Source organism: Tenrec ecaudatus, chromosome 13, assembly GCF_050624435.1.
Source record: "Tenrec ecaudatus isolate mTenEca1 chromosome 13, mTenEca1.hap1, whole genome shotgun sequence".
Taxonomy (NCBI): Eukaryota; Metazoa; Chordata; class Mammalia; order Afrosoricida; family Tenrecidae; genus Tenrec; species Tenrec ecaudatus.
Window position 1 is genome coordinate 23,006,730 of NC_134542.1, and position 20,314 is coordinate 23,027,043.

A 20,314-nucleotide genomic window follows, 5' to 3' on the forward strand; every position below is an offset into this window, starting at 1 on the left:
TCGGGGATTGAGCAAGGCACTTTGGGTGTGGCTGGGCTTATTCTTAAAGGAGCCCTGGTGGCATAGTGGTTCCTGGTGGGCTGTGATACTCGAGACCAACAGTTCGAAGCCACCAGCCCCGCCGTGGGAGAAAGATGGGGCTTCCTGCTCCCGCCATCCGTAACGGTCTGGGGACTCACAGGGGCAGTTCAACTGGCAAGAGGGTCTCTGTGAGTCGGCATCATCGACACCAGGGCAGTGAGTTTGGTTTTAGGTGTGGGCCTGCCCTTCGATAGTCCCGCTCATCTGATTTGGGAGGTGTTCAGTTGTGCCAGCGGCCCCCCCTGCCCCCAGGCTTGGTCAATTAATTGGAGAGTTTGGAGCATGTGTACACGGGGTGGAGATAACAGGCCCTTTGGGGTGGAGGGTGTTGTGAGCTACAGCTAATACTTCAGAGGTGTGGCCCACCACCCACTGGCCTTGATCCCTTGCCAGCCAGCACTTAAAATAATTCTAGTATCCCTCCCACCACCCACCCCCATCTCAGGAAAATCAGGCATGAGAATGTCAACCGCTTGTAAGAAGGTGGACTGTCCTACAGCAGGCTGGTCTGGTCAGGTCATTGTTTTGAGGCAGCCTTGGCAATCACAAAAATGGAGTCATTAGAATGTTTGTCACTAGCTTTTTCTGATGGGGGGTAGTGACTATAGTGCTTCCTTTTGCGGGGGGTGGGGGTGGCCTGGACCTCAGTGTGATGAACAGGACGGCAGGGAGTTGTCACTCATTTGTTCAGCTTTTCTGAGGAATGCAGATGGGGGAGTCATCATCGATCTGTGCACACTGCTAGACACTTCCTAGAGGCCCCCCCCGCCCCCCCAAGGCTGAACAGCCTCAGCCTCTAGTCTCCAGCTTGGGGAGGCAGCTGGAACCACACCCAGGACCCTGGAATAGGGCCAGTCTAATCAGGCTGTGGACCTACACGTGCTGTCACAGCGCAGGGGATCAATAAGCCTTGGAGGACAGGGACATTCTCCACTGCAGGAGGGAGCTACCTATTCCCATTGGACTTATAGCCGAACCAACTCGAAGGAATTCCTGGCATGTCTGAGTGTCATGGAAAAGGGAAACAGCTTGTAGCCCAAGGAGCTTCCATCCCTGGCATTCTGGACTTACTCTTGAGCCAGATGCCTTTGCCCCGGTCAACAGAGACTTGGAGAAAGTGACAGCAAGTCGAGGATGCGCTAGGCGCATGTAGTAGGGCTACCTGCATCCCTCCTCCAAGGATGCATTTAGTACCAGTACGTGGGTGTGCTTTGCATACCGAGCCCTCCCCCAACCCCCTTCAGCTGCCCTTTAACTTCTCGGAGGCCCCCTCCAGGCAGTTTGGTCCCCACTGTTCTTCCCATTTTGCTTCTGGCTGTACCCATGTCCATCAGCTCCTCGTCATGCCTGGCTCCCACCTCATGCATGCCAACCCTGTATATTTTCACCCATCTTTATATCCAGTGCAATACTTAATGATTCTATGTAGGCTCGTTCAACCAGCAGCTAAAAAGGAGATACTAGAAGAAACCATGAACAAATTGGTGAGCGGTGAAAATAACTGAACGTAAACGTAACCTGCTTTGGGATTTTGAAAAGGAGCTTGTGACCCAAATCCATCTTCCCACTCTCACTTATGCCATTCAGTCAATTCCAAGTCATAGCGGCCCGCGAGGTACCCCTTGGGCAGAGTGGAACTTCCCCTCGCATTTCTGAGACTGTGCACATTTTCAGACAGCCTCATCTTTCTCCCTTGGAGCAACTGGTAGGCGTGAACAGCTGAGCTTGCCGTTTGTAGCCCAGTGCATAGTCCACTGTGCCAGTGGGGCTTCTGAAATTGATCTTAGCTGGTGACAATGGAAGGGAACGGTTTTCTGAGCAGAGTAGCTGGTGCGGTGACTACTGGCTGCATTTCCAGATATGTCCATGGATAACGCGGCTGTGGGTTTTGAGGCTTCCTGAGTTCGGGTTGGGGCAGCTTGACACTTGGGATCCTGGTCTCCTGGAAGGGAAATAGGGCCCTGCATGAAGACATCCCACTGGATGGAAGTCAAGGCAATGGCTAAGCCGGGCCACTTCTTGTACTAGACAATCTCTGGGGCTCCAGAGGCTGCACTGTTAGAGGGCTGAGCTCTGGCATGAGGTGAGTGAGTGAGACACCAAGCAGAGAATGTGGACGGCTAACTGGGGTGCCCAGGAAGTCCTTCCCATCTGACCGGGCTTGGGTGACGCAGGGTCGTTTGAAAATGATCTCCCTTTTATCAGTCGGCTCTTGGCCCATGTTGAAACACTGGCTGTCCTTCCTACCGCTTACTCCACCGGTTCCCCTGCCCTCGTTTTGAAAGGCTTTTCGTGGTCTCTTGTTTCTCCTGCTCCCAATCCCTTTGACTCGTCTCCCAGCTACCGAGAGCGGCGAGCTGGGCTGTGCAGATAACCAGGAAGGTAAGCAAGCTCAGCCTCTGCTTATCGCACCCATCCTTCTGCGTGCTTTGGTGTTCTCAGGATAGTGCGCCTCTGTCTGTAGGTCAGCTTCTCATCTGACAGCGGCTGAGACCTAGTCATTGGGAGGCGCTTGTTGAGGCACACAGGCACCCAGGGTTCTCATTTGCGGAGTGTTCAAAGTCGTAGCCTCCCACGGCTTCCTCCGACTGTCTCCCCTGACGTCGGAAGCCATGATGGAGTGTTTGGCCTTTCCCTGTGTTAAGGTGATGTTTGGGCATGAAGAGCACTCTGGGTGCATAGAAACTGGCTCAGGTCATGCTCCATGGAACCTCGGCGTCCACGTTTGGACAGCAGTGGGCACTCTGAGTGCCAGTCGTGGCAGCTCAGATGCTGTGCCTACCATGCCTGATGACTACACTTTGTACAGCACCCCACCCTACAGAATAACACACTTTGACATACAACATCGGAGCCCCACAAGCCTTTGGCATTGACAGGGTGGGTGTTTCCTATTTCATAACTGGTGAAACTGAGGCAAAGTGACTCTCTAGTCAATAGGGAGCTGACACTCAGTGCTCCTGACCATGCTCTTTCCAGTCCACCAACTAAAAAAACCAAACAAATGGTGATAGGGTTCTCTAGAGAAACAAAATCAGAATGCTAATAAGTTTATATATATATTTTTACAGATAGATAGATATAAGGAATAAGCAGTTATTTAAATTATAAAGCAGTACAACTCACTCCCGTGAGACAGTTGTGAGACACTGGCAGTCCTTCACGTCTTGAGGGCCGCTGGGTAGAGTCCTCTGTAAGCAATTCAGGCTATCCAGGCACAGGCAGTAAACAGCAAGGAAGGTCACCAACAGTCAGCCAGATGACAGGGTCCGACAGTCCCCAACTTAACAGATGTAAATTCCAATGTTATGTCAAAGCAGGTCTTGAAGGAACCTCAAATTACAGCAACACAGCTCACGGGTTAGGTGTCCCACAGGTAGTGTAGCTTGCAAATTGAGGCAAAGAACAAGCCAGGCAGCCGTACACTGGTCCGATGATCAAAGAGCAAGAGACAAGAAAGGCGAGTCTCGCCAAGCCATTTATCTCTCCGCCCTTCAATTAATCCCACATGTGTTTATCAGCCAGGTGGGCACAATAAACTAGCTACCTCACTAACCCAAACTCAGTGCCATCAAGTTGATGCTTCCTCATAGTGAACCGACAGGGTAGGGTGGAACTGCCCCTGCAGGTCTCCGAGATGGTAACTCTTCGTGGGAATAGAAGGCCCCGTCTTTGCCCCCTCTCCATTCTACCAGCCCATGTATATTGCTGTACAAATCAGGAAGGAGGTTTTAGCACAGTGCCGTGGGCCATAATCATTTGGTTGAGAAGTTCCAAATAGAAACAGATAGTTGCTAGATGGGTTGGCTCATTTGTTTGTGTTGTCTGTTGCGTAAGGCCCGCTGTGGTTCTTTCTGAGAGCCGTCAGAGTAGACACTGCCATCGTAGCAGGAAGCAGGGCCTGCCCTCAAGTAGCTTAACCTTCTGTTGCTAGGAGACTGGTAACCAGTAAAGGAATAAACGCAATACCAGGTGGTGATCGGGCTTGGAAGGAAGACTCTAGTGGGCAGCCGAGACCCGGAAGAGGTGAGAGGGTGGGCCTCCTGAGGGACATTGCAGACAGAGGAACAATGCATGGGGAGGCTAGGAGGCAGGAAGGGGCCTGGCAAGAAGGCCACTGAGGCTGGAGTAGAGGAAGCAGGAAAAAGAATGGGGCTATGTGATATGGGATGGGTTAGCAAGGATCCTCTAGGTCAGCGGTTCTCAACCTGTGGGTCGTGGCCCCTTTGGGGATCGAACAACCCTTTCACAGGGGTCGTCCGATTCATAACAGTAGCCAAATGACAGTTATGAAGTAGCAACGAAAATAATTTTATGGTTGGGGGGTCACCACAACATGAGGAACTGTATTAAAGGGTCACAGCATTAGGAAGGTTGAGAACCACTGCTCTAGGTGAAGGGTAAGATTTTAAATTTCATTCACAGAGGCGTGAGGGGCACTTTCAAGCAGAAAATCATGTCTATCCCTTATCCTCGCAAGGTATTTGTCTCTGATCCGTGGCTCACCAGTTTAGGGAGTTCATAACTCATGGGAGCAGGCCTGGAAAGGCTTCCTGTGCCCTCCGGTTAAGCCGATTCTCTGTGAGGCTCAGGCGTGTCTTCATGGCTTGTGAATAGAGGCATAGCCTGACTTTCCTCTTGGACTTCCGTTTCAAGAATGTTCTTATAGCCTAGTCAGATATAGTACCCCCCTCTGGACTAGAGGCCCGACAGGCTAATGCCCCATATAGAGGATCCAGGTTCCCTTCATTCATGGTGCTTTTTCTGGAATGCAACTTGCTACACAATGCAGGGGCCATCTGGTGCGCTGCATCCCTGTGCAGGACCTGCAGCCCAGGGAACCCACACCCCCAAATGCTGATCTGCTATTGCTGTCATTGTGAAGTGTTGGTGGGCTCTGACGTGGCATCCATGAAACGCTGACAGGACAACTTATTAAATTTAAGATTCTAGTCACTCTTCAAGTAGCTTCTACACTAGCACCATGACTGAGATGTTGAGCGTGAGTCAATGCTTTGGCCTGTGATTTTTAAACTTTATTTCCATTGTCTTTGGAATCCCGACCCCCGCAACCCTCCATTAAAGGTACATGTTGCTAGGTGTCATTGAGTCAGTCCTGACTCATAGCGACCCTGGGTACAACAGAAGGAAACACTGCAAGGTCCTGCACCATGCTCACAATTGTCCTTACGTGTGAGCCTGTTGCTGCAGCCACTGTGTCAGTCCATCCTGTTGAGGGCCTTCCTCTCTCACTGCCCCTCTGCTGTATCAGGCATGATGTCCTTTTCCAGAAACTGGTGTCTCGACACGGGTTCAAAGTACGTGAGATAGTCTTACCATCCTCACCTCTTAGGAGCATTCTGGTTGTACTTCTTCCAAGACAGCACTGTTGGTTCTTCTAGGAGTCCATGGTCCGTACATTGAACATGCTTCTCCACCACCATAATTCAAATGCATTGCCTTTTCTTCTGCCTTCCTTATTCAGTGTCCTACTTTCACATGCACATGATGCATACGATGCAACTGAAAATACCACGGCTTGTGTCTGGCACTCTTGAATTCTCACAGTCACCTCCTTGCTTGTCAACACTTTAAAAAGGTCTTGTGCAGTACATTTACCCAATGCAATGTGAAATCATTGTAGGAAAGTACATTTTAATTAAAATAAAATTAAGGTGTCTGGGCAAAGTAGGGGCAGGAGCCTAGATTTCTCCAACTGACACAACCTTCAGTCATTAATAAGTCGGGGCAAATTAGTTTTTCAAAGGACAGGCCCTCTGTGGGAATGGGATTGGTGACTAATGAGCTTTGACTGTAGGCTATATGGAGGGAGAATATGGCAGTGTTGGTCCCTGGACATTCCAGCCTGGCTGAAAGTTAGAGGAGGGAGGATGCTGGGAATGAGGTTATCTTGAGGGGATGGTAAGAGATAAAGAAAATCTCATTTGAATCATTGGGTTTCCTTGATACTTTGGACCCCTCAAGCTTCCCAGGAATGTTGAGTGAGGCTAGATCGAGGGAGCTGGGCATGTATCTGCTCACCCCAAGCACCCTTACTTTCATGTGTGTGGTAAGCTGGGGCCCTAAGACAGTATTTGGAAGGATTTCTCTCCTGCTGGAACAAGTTGGAGAGTTCATCCACTTTGCTTTGTTACCTGGGGCTCTGTCAGGGACCCCCCAGAGTAGAGCTGATGTTTGTTTGCTGCATCACAGGCAGGAGGCTGGCCCAACAGAAAGAATTCCTAGTGTTCAAGCCCCAACTCTACCAAACTCTCTTGGCCGTACTGTTAATTTCCCGTGGGACCCTTGGCAGGCTACTCAACCGCTCTGGACCTGTTATCTCCTGACATAGGGAGGTGTGGGGAACATGACCCAGTGGCACTATCGGGTAAGCGTTGGACTGCTAGCCACCAGGTTGGTGGTTCGAACTCACCGGCTGCTGGTAAGAGAAAGATGAGACTGTCTGCTTGCTGGAAGCTTTTCAGTCTAGATAAATTCTGCTATGTCCTCTACAGGGCCACTATGCGTCACAATCGACTTGATGGCAGAGGGTGTCGCTGGTTTTATGACATGGACAGCAACGATGGGTCTTTTAACCAAAGACACATTAAGCCTTCCACTCCCTGTGTCTGTATCTTAAGAAGTGGGATTTCGTCCATGCCCGCTCGGTGAGACACGTCCACTATACCTGGAGTCAGGTGCACCTTAGAGCATAAATCAGTTGCGGTTGCTCTCCAGGTGAGGGCTTAGCAGATGGTGACTTAACAGGCCCCATCCAGCTCGCTGCCTGCTTCTGTACAGGGACAGAGACCTGCTCCTCCGTTTACCCAGGATGCCTTTTGTACTGCAGGGACAACATGGAGTAGTCATGCCTGGCAGGGGTCTTACATCATGCAGAGCGATGCATCTTTATGCTCTGGCCCTTCACAGCAAAAGTTAGCTAAGCTTGGCTCAAGGACACCTGGGCTGTGACCTGGGCTGTGACTTCTGCTTGTCTTTCAGTACACTTGGCCGACAGGATTTTTCTAACTTAATTTTTCATACATGTAGTGTACGTCGTGAACCCCTTTGAGGAGCGCTTCCTTCGTACACCCACTGATTTGGGGCACGTCGGGAGGAGAGATCCTCTCAAGAATGAGAGACTTTGTTAGCATTTTTATTTGCCTGGGTGCAAAGCACACTTTTTTTTTTTTTTTTCAATTTGCTACTGATGTTTTCTTGGAAGAACAAGTATCCGATGGCAGGAGATTAGCCTGAGCTAAGGCAGTACACTGTAATTTCCAGACCTGGGAAATTGTACCCGGTCATGGTGCAATTCCTTCCACATTTTGGAATTTGGAATTCACAGGAATTATGTCTGGGGCTTCGTGTGAATTAATTAAAGCCTGCCATTGTTATTAAGCCACCAGGCACATGACTGACAAGACAGAGTTCTTGCAAACCGGAAGTGGCTGCTGAACTCAGGATTCAGGGGCGGCTTCCTAATTGGCTTGGCAAAGAGTCATGGCTGTGTCTCATAGCCAATAAAGACGAGGTAATTACCAACAAATGTGGTAACCAGCGAGCTTTCAAGCAATTACAGGAAGGCTTCAGCTTTAAGTGGTTATTTTGCCTTGAGGCTTGTGGCATTACATCATGCTTTTAAGCTTCCTGGGGTCACCCCCAGATACTTGAGAGTGAGAGGCCGAGTCTGCAGGCCCAGCTGAAGGGCATAAGGAATCAAACAGGCTGGGAAGGGAGCGCTGGAACGGTCAGGGATGCTGGCCCACAAGCGTTTCAGTAATTCCACCTGTGTCCATGGCCAGGTGAAGCCGAAGGCGAGCATCCTGCGACTCCCGTGGAAGGGTCGAATTCTTAGAAGTCAAGGACGCCATAGATGTGCTTGGTGTGATTAGGAAAGTGGCTTGGTTTTGTTTGAAATTTTGGAAAAATTAGAAAGCAGGAAACAACTGGTGGGGTGCGTGGGTGAGCAAAACAAGGACTGTATAATCAAACACACCCGGATCCCAGATTGTGGCCACTACCAAGCATCCCTTAAGGAATCACAGAGTAATCAAGAAGCTCAGATGACGTAGAAGAACATGGAAGGCATTGAGAATACTTCCCTAGAACAGGGGCAGGGAACTCTTTTTTCTGCCAAGGGCCATTTGGATATTGCTAACACCGCTGTGGGCCCGGCTGGTCAGCCATTTAATGAGCTCCTCCCTCGTGTGTTGGCCGGAGCGGCTCCTCTTCGGAGAGGTGTGTGTCGTTAGCTGGTCCTGAGGATTTTGCCGGCCTCTGCAGCCCGCGGGCCCGCTGTCCCCCAGCCCGGCCTGAGAACCTTCCTTCCCACCTTGGACATGCGTCTCTCGAAGCGAGGGTCACTGGGTTACCACCCACAGAAGACACACTGAGATTATGCAAGAGCTCCCCTGGGCACCGCTCATTGGTGTGGATGTAGCATGCATGTTACTCTCCAGGGAGATCCTCAAAGATTTGTTTGTCTGTACTCTGAGGGATTCTTTCACCAGCGCCCTCCTGATGAAGCGCTCTATAATGCGTTTGTGTTCCACCTAGCAGATATCATTAGTACAGTTACCCGACGCAGCCCCTCGGAGGTGAGAAAAGTTAATGCACTCAGCTGTTAACCAAAAGGTCAGGGGTTTGAGTCCTCCCAGGAAGAAAGTCCTGCCGACCGACTTCTGAACATCCCAGACAAACCCAGCGCAAGGCTACCATTATGCTTACTGGACAGAGACTGAGACATCTCCCCTTGGTATTGGGGCCAAGACTGGGGTATCTGCTCTTGCGACTTCTGTTCAGTATTGTCTTAGAAGTCGTAGTCAGAGCAATAAGACAAGGGAACAAAGGTATCAGGGTCACCATGAGCTGAAACTGGCTTGATGACAGTAAGTTTGGCTTTTTTTGATGTCCTTCAAAGACTCCGTAGAAGAATTCTGATGAAAGGAGGAAAACACAGAACCGAATGTAGAATTCTCATGGATTCTAGACTTCCTAGAGCCGGAAAGGTTGGATGAACCAGAATTATTGCCCGGAGGTCATCTTTAAACCTCAAATCAAAAATGCCCCTTGCAATTTTTAACCAAATGGTCGTTTAACGTAACTACTGACAAATGCCTGACTTGAGCATTTTACTCTTCTAAGAGCTATGTGGGATTAAATTGATGACAGAGAAACATTAGATAGGGGCATGAATTAATGAGGAAGAAAGGAGCGAGAATGATTATGGCTCCACATCTTGAAGAATGTAATCCATGTCCATAAGTGGTTATGTTTTGCTGTAGATAATTTGAACAACCAAATACAGTTTCATATATGTGTGTATTTATATAAATTATTATTAGTAATACAGAACAAAGGGGCATTGTGTGCTCCAGATGGGATTCTGTGGGGAACACACACACCCTAACCTAGGTTCCAGTAGAGTGTAAATAACCTGTACTAATCATAAGACAGCATCAGACAAGTCCCAAAGGAGGACTGTTCTACTAGGGGGTGGGGAGGTGGGTAGGAGGATGCTTGTACCACTTTCATTTAAGAGTGTCATTGAATTGTGCACCTAGCAATAGTGGAATCGGTGTCTGTGCTGCTGTGTACATTCTCAAGAAAATAAATTATGAAAAACAGAAGCCTCTAAGGAGCACCTTTCTCCTCTGGCACCCAAGGGGGCCACCAGGAGTCAGACGGGAGTGGAAGGCAACTGGTTGGCTGCTTGCTTGGTAGGTTGGTACTTCCCTGGGGGTCCGCTGATGAGGCAATGTGATAGGGTCACTTGCCTTCTTTCCCTTCCTCTAGAAAATAAACGGACTGAATGGATCACAGGCCAGTTACTTTCCCTCCGTTTTCCTGGGGGGTGAAGAGGAAAGGGACTGGGATTCTTGAGGATCAAGCATCTTTCACATTGAGGAAGGCTCATTATAAGAGGGTCATTGGTGAGAAGATATTATAGACAATTAGCCAGAGGACCAAAGTTACTGCTCCAGCAAGTAGTATGTAGGCCCCCAAAGGAAATGCCTTCTGAGTTTTGGGGTTGTTAGTGAGAGAAGTAAATCGTGTCTTTCCAATTTCTCTCTCACTGCCTCCTCTCTCTCTCTCTCTCTCTCTCTCTCTCTCTCTCTCTCTCTCTCTCTCTCTCTCTCTCACACACACACACACACACACACACACACACACGACCTCAGCTCTAGGGGCACTCCTGTCCTTGTTACCACCAAGTCGTGGCTCTGTCTCCCTGCTCCCCCTATGCCTCCTCCTGGGAACTGCCAGCGATTCTGGAGCACAGCACACTCCTTGCCCAGAGACTTGTGAACCTATTGACACAACTTTCCATTTCACAGCATTCATCGAAATCAAATGTCTGTGAACTGCCATCCAGAGCATAGGAAAGACTTCTAAATAGGTGAACATTGTAATAATTCCCCTAAGTTGACTCTTCAATTTTCGAAGGAATCAGACCCCAGATGAGTTTAACAAAGGAAGCTAGATATGATCCTTCATCTATGTTCTGATTATCTAAAGAATATATTGTGGGACATCAGGAAAAAATAAAACCACCCATCTGAGGTAAACAGTTTTATATGATTTTATTGCATCTTTCTTGGGAAAAATATTTTATAATAGAAATATATGTACATTTATATGCATTCTGATTTTATCACTGATCACTCACAAAGCAGTCAGGCCTGTATCCTTCACCTTTTTCCATGTACAGGGAAAGTGAAAGCTTCACTGTCCCTTTTTCTAGCACCGGAATTCTGGAATAAACGATTTTTCTGTGTGTGCAGCTATCTTGATTCACCCTGACACATAGTCGTTACGCATCACATTACTTTTGCGGCTCTGAACCGCACAAGAATGCCTTGGTTCACCTTCCTGGAATTGGCCCGTCTCCATCCTCTGTTGCCTTGAATGATTTGGCTGCAAAACAAGAGCACCACAAGATTCGTTGTTTCACGAAACTTTCTTTGATTTGTCGAGTGGGCAGCTTCTCACTTACCATATGGTGAAGTACCTCTTCATGTCTTCTGATCATCAGGGGCTTTCTGTATTGACCCCTTGCTGGTTGTAACAAATTTCTTTTAACTGCTTGCTTATTATTTTCAGTCTCTTGCCTTCACATATGAAAGTGTTTATGTAGTAAGATTCATTAATCTTTCCCACTGTCTTAGAGGTTTTTAAAAGTCTTAAGACTTGGACCTAGGTATCATGCCGCAGTCCAGCTGCAGCAAGGTCCGGGGGTCCCTCAAGGTGGGTCACAGCATCGGCGAGTGGGAGACAGAAACCACACGACTCAAAGGTTGCGGGTGACTGTTCCAATTTTATTCATGCAAAGCTTCAACTTATATATTCTTTTTCTTGGCTTGAAGCTTATGGTCTGAGATCATACATCAGGAAATTCTCAGGCCACAAGACCATGACAAGTTACATAAAGCACATCATGATTCTTGGTTAAAGATTAGTACATCTTGAAACTAAAACTGTCTCAACCACAAGGGTGATTGACATAAACCTTCTAACAATAACTGAGCACACTTTATCCAACAAGGGCGCATTGTTCTAACTATGAAATCAATAAAGCATTAATACATTTCATTATCAAATATCACTTGACAAGCCTTGGCTGTTCTTTCTGTTCTTTCTTAGGCGGTTCCTCTAGGACTTTCATTTCTTGTTCTTTCTTTTCCACTAAGTTCCCATAAATTAAAGTTTCTGTACTGAGGTATGAGTTGCCTCACAATAGGTAGCATTGCTTCAGTGGACTTCAGGTTGCCTCACAATAGGTAGTTTTGCTTCAATGGACTTCAAACACCACAGGGGCCCTCTTCTTGCTAACTGTTCCATAAAACTTAAACTACTAAAAGGAACTTGTACCCCTTCTTTGTTAGCTATTCTTATGCCATTTTCATTGTAAACCCCTGTATAAGGTAAATCAGGGCCAGGAACTCTATTTCTCCTTGGGTTATTTCCTGGAGGGGGATGCCGTATTTTACCCCCGATGCGATAACCAATATAATGAAGGGGAAAAACTGGGAAGAGGATGATAAACTTTTTTAGAGTCTTGCACAAAAGCTTCCAAATGAGCCTCTGAGGTTTCTGTGGGTTTCGGTTGCAATAGCTCAGCTTGCTTAAGATCTAACATAAATTCCTTAAGGGGGGCATTTCTGGCTTCCAGTTTCTAGTTTTATTATACAATCCACTTTGCACAAAATCAGGACATGGATCTTTCAAAGCCATAGGAAGGGGAGTAACCTCAACTTCTGGGGCATATTCCTCAGTTGACATCACTTGTTTCCTAAAAGGGGAAGTGATCAAAATGATCAAGAACCAGAGAGCAGCTACAATGATCAATAATGATTTCAAAGGGTCCATGGAAGAGACCTTCCTTGGTGGAGCCTTCTTGGAATGCTCCTCCTCCATGCGCTGACTTTGTCAAGGCCCATGGTTGGAAGTGGCCTCGGCAGTATCAAAGGCCCCAAACTCTCTGCCATCAAGTTGCGACTACTTGTGACCCTGCAGAACAGCGGAGAGCTGCACCAGGTGCTTTCTGAGACTGTAAGTCTTTAAGGGGCAGACAGCCACATCGTTCTCCTGAGGAGCAGCTGTTGAGTCTGGACCCTCTGAACCCGTTATCCCACCAGCCTCCTTGCCTAGGTAGGAAAAAAGAAAAGAAGCCAAACCCAGTCACCGAATCAATTCTGACCCACAGTTGCCCAGCCTCACGTGGTAGAATGGCTCCGAAGAGGTTCCGAGGTGGTAAGTCTTTAAGGCATAGTTACCCTCATCAAATATCACTACTCTCCGAAGTTAAAGCACTGGTCCTGCTCTTGCATAGATTAACACTGCCCAGTAAAGATGTAATAGGGACTGCATAGGTCATTACAATTGTTCCAGTAGCCACATTAAAAAAATGAGAGACAGGTGAAATTAACTTTAGTGATTTACCTAATAGTATGTTTTGTTGAACCCAGTCTATTAAAGATATCTTCCTTTTTTACATTCAAGTTGGCCAAATCCAGCATCTCTGTGACACTGCAGTGCATCTCGGGCAGACAGCCACATCTCTCTTACGGCCAGTGTTGGGCAGCAGAAACCCAGCATGGGAGGATTAGGGGGACTCTGGAGGCAGGCAAGCCGGCTTTAAATCTCCACTTGCCTTGGACCTTGAAAGGCAGCGGCACTTACATAAGCACTACTGAGCTCTTTCTGGCCAGCCAGAACAGAGGGCCTTTCCTCTCCATTCTCGCTCAGCAGGTCCCGGGGTGGAATCACCTGGATGGCAAGGAGGCTGCTTTGGGTGTAAGGTTTCCTATCCATCAGGAGCCCTGTGGGGGGCAGTAGTTACACGCTTTCTTGTCCACTGCAAGGCCAGTGGTTCGAACTGACCAGCTGCCTGGGAGAAAGATGTAGCTCAAAGGATTTATAGGCTTGGAGACTCTGTCGGAGCAGTTTTATTTTATTATTTTTTGGCACATGTAACAAAACAAGGAGTCCTGGTAGAGCAACAGTGAAAGCACTCGGCCACTGAATCTGACAGCCAGTGGTTCAAACCCACCAGTCCACCCCATGGGAGAAAGAATAGATAGTCTAGTCTGTCTCCATAAAGATTTCAGCAATTCTGTGGTTCCTATAGCGATGCTATATGTCAGAATTGACTCAACGATGTCTAGTTTCTCTCCATGAACAGGAATTTAGTCATATTTCCTTTGTCTTCGGTGACAGCAACTGATGGTCCTTTGCTCCTGAAGTGAGTGAATATCTATATACTTCTGAAAATATAAAGAGTAACAATGTCTCTTGGAAAGCACCAAGCCCCTGTCCCGCTCACTGGCAGCGTTTGCCCTCTCCATCCTGAGTCCCACCCCTTCTCCTATGCCCAGAGCTGGACGTGGGCTGGCTATCCTCACGTCCCACGAATCCGCGCTCGGCAGCCCTTCCTTCCCGGGTGCTGCTGGCACGTTTTGGCAGAAGGAGCTGAGCGCTCGCTGCCTTGATGTAATGCGGTTAAAGCCAGATTAGCGAGCGCACACACACACACACACACACACACACACACACAGAAACTAGGTCAAGGTCCGCTGAATGCACAGCAGGGCATTGCAGCCCTCCCGCAGAGCTGAGGAATAAAAATACACTGGCTGAGGTAGACAGGCATTACGGGGCATTTGCATTTGACCTGTCTCCGTCAAGACCTCTAGGTTAGGGCAGATAGATGCACACTGCAAAGAGCAAAGGAGACTTCGTGAGCAGACAGGATCAGAAGCTGTAACTCCAGGGTGATCTTTTGGACTGATATTCTGTGTGTTGTGTAGAGCCAAACTGCCCCAGTCACCAGATAATAGAAACCTTAGAATTTATTGATCTTTCAAGTATCAGTATCTGGGGCCAGGCTTCAGGTGGGACCTCAGCCTGGGGGCATGGCAAGTCCTACTAAGGCTCAGCTCTCCTAGGACTTGGAGAAAGTGTGGGGGGAGGGCCAGTCCTCCACAACTAATCTCGGGTTCAGTAAGCGCTATTGTATGGTTGAGATATATAAAGATTACAATAAAGTCATAGAGAGCATGAGAGATTGAAATGATGGAGTCAGACACATTTCATGGTAGCATCCTCACCTCTTGGATGGCCATGATCTTACCAGCCAAGTTCTCACACAGCAAGGGCTGAGCCAAGGTGGGGCAGAGACCCAGCAGCTGGCTGGAGACCCAAGACTCTGTTTATTCTAACCAAGGGTTATGTCTACTTAAGGGGGTGTGATTACAGGTAACCACACATCACAGGAAGGCGTATAAGCAATGGGAGGGGGATGTACAATGGGCATAGGTGTAACAGATAGGGGATGAGCTAGGGCTGTGCACATGATAAGAAGGGGAGGAACTAGAGGTATACATGTGATAAGAAGGGCGGACTCTAGATTTGTGATGGTGGCCTAACTTTGTCCACCCTTGGGTGGGCTTGACCTCTCTGGGGTCTCCTACAAGGAAACAGTCAACTACTATCCTTATCAGAAGGGAGTGGTCCTACTGGTTGTGGGATAAACAGTGGTGACTGCTTGCTCTGGATGACTGATAACTCTTAGGGAGAAGAACCCTGACCTACTTCTGTTGACCTCCAAGTGTACAGTCATTTGCCATGTGTAGCAAGCAGCCAAGTTTGGGCTACATTTGGGGGAGACAACTTGGGAGAAATCTTTGTTTCCCACAAGAAAGGACAGGCAGGATGTTTTGGGGAGGTCAGGAGGGATGGGACCACATTCTGAATGTCACCAAGAAGCTGGTTCTCATCTCAATGAATAGGTGGGTCTGATGAGGGCTGAGAGCGAGAGCGAGAGCGAGAGCGAGAGCGAGAGCGAGAGAGAGAGAGAGAGAGAGAGAGAGAGATAAGAGACTCAAATGATCCAAGGGGGTCCTACCTACCTAAGTAGGCTGGGTCTCACCAGCTCATGTCTTCAGTGATGGACCGGTCTTAGGCTGGGCGCTCCAGGGTGATGATCACGGGCTTGAAACAGTCACACAGCCCTTGCTGGGAGCTGTTGGAGGCCGTCCAAGTCCTGGAGCCCTCAGATTCCCTGGGCACTGGCTCTCTGTGGCCTCACTCCCTGCACACACTCCTCTGCATTTCATCTGGTCTCTTATTTATTTTCTAGTAAATGGCTTTTCTGCTCTGTCATTTGATCCCCAGCCATTTGGACAGAGGCGGAGGCAGAGGGCTGATGACCAGACTGGACTGGCTGTCTAGGAACAATGAACTCCACTTGTATCTTTCTCACTTACACACCGTGTCTGGAGGCTGGAGAGAATAGCCTTTCCTAATGATGAAAGGGGGGAAGCCACCTGGGTTGGGCAGCCTTGACATTGTCCAGGCCCAGATGTGCCTAGAGAGGGCCTTTGCACTTCCTCTTTGTAATCTCCCCTGCCCTGTCTGTCTCCCCACCCTGTGCACTTGGGCAGGTTGAGTTCCCTTTTACCCTCTGCACCGCCCATCCCCCCCACCCCCCCCCACCCCCCCCTACCGCGCAGCTGGAGACTGGAGAAGCGGAAACCCCTCTGACCAGAGCGGCTATGCCAGAAACTGCGTGGGGAAGGAAGGCTCCTACTACTGTGCCGCTTCTCTCTGTCTTTCAGTTCCCACTTGGTGACAGGAAAGGACAGTCGACAGTGGGCTTGGTTTGGGCTCCCTGAGTGGCAGCGTAGGCACTGGGAGGGGTGTGGGTTTTGAAGTCTGAACTGGGTGTCAACACTAGGTTCTTGGATTAATAATGGCAAGATCTTGGTGGGCTCTTAAACCTTGGGGAGCCCCACACGTGAACTGAATGGGGTCTAAGGCAGCAGGGTCCAGGCCAGCTGGAGAATGGCTCAGGTGGTGATCCCAGGTGGCTGGAATGTACCATGTCTGGAGGGACAGCCATGGGAGCCAGACTGTGCTGGGTGGTTCACCAGAGCCTGCTGGACTAGGGGCTGACATCACGCGGTAAGAGGGCGGGGGAGAGGGTGGGGGAGGGAGATGTCCCACCTGACCTCTAGGGCAGCTGGTCACGAGAAGTTGGAGAAGTGATATTCTGAGGCTGAGGGGCCTCTTAGGGGTCATGCAGGGAAATGAAAGGAAAGACGGGGGATAGAAAGGAGAAGGGGCTGTGACAGAGGCAGGCTCCAGATGGCAGGCTGGCTGATTGGCTTTAGAAGATTGAGTTCAAGGAGACTCAATCTCCTTGGGAGTCCCTCGGCACTCTGGTGGTATAGTGGGTTACAGCAGTTTGAAACCGCCAGCCACTCTGGGGGAGAAAGATGGAGCTCTGTACTCCCGTAAAGAGTTACAGTCTTGGAAGGCCACAGGGGCAGTTGTACGCTTGCCTATGAGGTCTCTGTGAGTCGGTATTGGCTCAGTGGCCTTGAGAGAGTCCAGTGACGTGGTGTAACTAGAGAATGGACTTGGCTACTGACTCACCTTGGAGGTTGACACCCACCCAGAAGTACCTCAGAAGAAAGGGTTGGCATCTACCTCTGAAAACTCAGCCACCGAGGACCCCATCAAGCACACTTCTCTGACACACGTGGGTCATCCTGAGCCATGGCAACTGGTGGATCAGCAGCTGGTCAAGAGAGATCACAGGAGAGCAGGGCCGGGCTGGGGCATGGAGTGCTGAGCACCCCATGGAAAAGGGGGAAAAGGAGACACGGAGCTGGGGCTGGAGGGCAGGGCCAAAGAAGGAGAGTTGACTATGCAAGAATACCTTGTTCTAATAACCTGACATTCTGTGATGCTCACCTTCCTGATACTATCACTGAGGACAAAATGGGTGCAGAAGCTAATGTGCTGAAGAAAGTTGATGGTGTCCACCTGTCAAAAGATATAGTGTCTGGGATCTTAAAGGTTTGAAGATAAACAAGCAGCCATCTAGCTGAGAAGCAACTGAGTCCACATGGAAGAAGCACACTAGTCTGTGTGATCATAAGGTGTCAATGGGATCAGGTATCAGGCATCAAAGACTCAGAACAAAAAATCATATTAATGTGAATGAGGGGGAGTGTGGAGTGGAGGCCCAAAGCCCATCTGTCGACAGTGGGACACCCCCCTTACAGAAGGGTCACAGGAAGAGATGAGCCAGTCAGGGTGCAGTATAACACCAATGAAACTTACAACTTTCCTCTAGTAGTGCTTCTAGACTCTTTCATACAGTCCCTCATGTTGTGGTGACCCCCCAACCATAAAATTATTTTCATCGCTGCCTCATAAGTGTAATTTTGCTACTATTATGAATTGGGTGACCCCTGTGAAAGGTTCTTTTGAACCCCCAAAGGTGTTGCGACCCACAGGTTGAGGACCACTGCTCTAGTTCTTTAATGCTTCCCCCCCCCACTATCATGACCCCCATTCTACCTTACAAATCTAACTAGACTAGAGCATATACGTGGGTACAGAGAAGAGCTGGAAACACAGGGAATCCAGGACAGATAAACCCCTCAGGACCAACAGTGAGAGTAGCCATACCAGGAGGGTAAGGGGAAGGTGGGGGAAGAAAGGGGGAGCCAATCACAATGATCTCCATAAAACCCCCTCCCAGAAGGACAGACAACAGAAAAGTGGGTGAAGACTGTTACCTGTTACCCATGCTACACCATGCTTCAAGACAAAATTTCATTTATTTGTCCTTAGAAAGAAATATTTCAAAATATATAACTACATGTTGTTTTTGTGATTCATCACTATGCTTTAATTATGTTCAATTTGTAACAATGAAAATACCCCCTGCATATCAGATATTTACATGACGATTCATAACAGGGGGAGTTCGACTTATACATGGGTCAGTGGCATGAAAGGATGTCATCTGGTCAAGCCCGACTAACAAAAGGAGGAAATCTCATGAAGCCTGACATAGAGTTAATAGCAAAGTGGGTTCGAGATGCATGGGAAGACATTCCAGAAGACATGGTGTGACGTGCCTTCCAGAAATGTAGTATTAGTAATGCTATGGATAGCAGTGAAGACAGCGCTTTGTATGAACATGACAGCAGTGATGGTGATGACGGTGATCTCAGTGAGGACCATGTCTATGATGACCTCACAGTAGCTGAAGCTCTGCATTGGGATACGGATGATGATGAGGAATCCAGTTTTGAAGGATTTTTAACTCTTTCCATTTTAGCTTGGTTGCTGATTGAACTCAGGGAATAGTACTCTTAAAGTATCATGGTTGATACTTTTTGTTTTGTTGAACCTATTTTTCACTTACTGTGCTGGCTTACTAATGTTAAATTACGTGTCCTTTCATTTATGGTTTTTTTTTTTTTTTAATTTTTTTTTTTGTGTTTAATGTTTCTCTTTATTTTTTTTTAATTATTTTTTATTTTTTAACAAATTATTGGGGCTGATACAATTCTAGTATCGATGAAGAACACAGCTTTCCCCCAGATCCTGGATGCTTCCTCCCCCCAACTACCATGATCCGAATTCTACCTTGCAGGGCTGGATAGGACAGAGGCTGTGCACTGGTACATATGAGGGTTGGAGATACAGGGAATCCAGGTTGGATGATACCTCCAGGACCAAGGGCGTGAGGGACGATGCTGGGAGAGTGGAGGGTGAGTGGGTTGGAAAGGGGGAACTGATTACAAGGAGCCACATGTGACCTCTTCCCTGGGAGAGGGACAGCAGAGAAGGGGGGAAGGGAGACCCTGAATATGGCAAGATATGACAAAATAACGAGGTATAAATTACCAAGGGCATATGAGGGAGGGGGGAAAAGGGAGGGAGGGGAAAAAAAAAAAAGAGGACCTGATGCAAGGGGCTTAAGTGAAGAGCAAATGCCTTGAGAATGATTGGGACAGGGAATGTATGGGTGTGCTTCATTTATGTTTTTTATTTAAAATAAATATTTAAATACATGATCCCACTGATGTCTCAATTTTTAGTAATTTTATTTTAATTTGTTTTGATTATTGAAACTCACCAATAGCTTCTGCATTTTCCACCCTAGGCTTATACTTGAGTCAATCAGTTTTCTGGTTTCCCAGGTAATAATTAGGTACCTCGGCTTATACTCTGGCTGGCTTATATTTGAGTATATATGATAATTCTGTACTATTTCATTAAACCTTTTCTTACTTACATGTTGCTAAAGGTTAGGGCTACTGCATTACATTGACTGCAGTGTATTTTTTCAGAAATACATTGGGAAAACAAAAGGTTATTTTAGAAAAGAAGACTTCAAAGTTTGTTGCCTACTAGAATTGAGGTTCAGGGCACTTTTGAAGACTATTTAACAACTCTTGAAATGTTATTTGTCACAAAGCTGAGTTGTCTCAAGGCTAATTCATTATAATTTAAAGTTTGCAAAAGAGTGTTAGGAAGCTTGTGTTTTTTTCTAGTGCCAAGACTAGGTGAGTTAGACTCGTCATGTGGTTGTTGTTAGGTCCTGCTGAGTTGTTTTTGACTCATCGTGATCCTCACAGACTAAAACACTGCCCCGTCCTGGCTGCTGTTGCCACCACTGTGTCAGTCCATCTCCTTGTCTCTGACCCTGTGCTCTACCAAGCCTGAGGTACCGATGGTCCGATGTAATAATGTACTACTGGTCTGTCCTGATACAGTGCCCAAAGCGTGTGAGATGAAGATTCACATCCTTGCTTCTAAGGAGCATACTGGTTGTACTTCTTCCAAGTCAGACTTGTTCATTCACTTGTCTTCCTCCAAGCCATAATCCAGAACTGTTAATTTGCCAGTCTTCTCTGTTCAT

General features: G+C 48.0%; 1 protein-coding gene and 1 non-coding gene across 2 annotated transcripts in view; one reads left to right on the top strand and one right to left on the bottom strand.

The window, feature by feature from the left end:
* The window catches only part of MREG (melanoregulin), a 66,857-nt gene that overhangs the window by 34,895 nt on the left and 11,648 nt on the right, over window positions 1–20,314 (top strand). The window lies entirely within an intron of this gene.
* Window positions 721–812, bottom strand: LOC142425172 (small nucleolar RNA SNORD116). Its single transcript, XR_012779532.1, has one exon. It is a non-coding gene; the product is annotated as a small nucleolar RNA SNORD116 (small nucleolar RNA).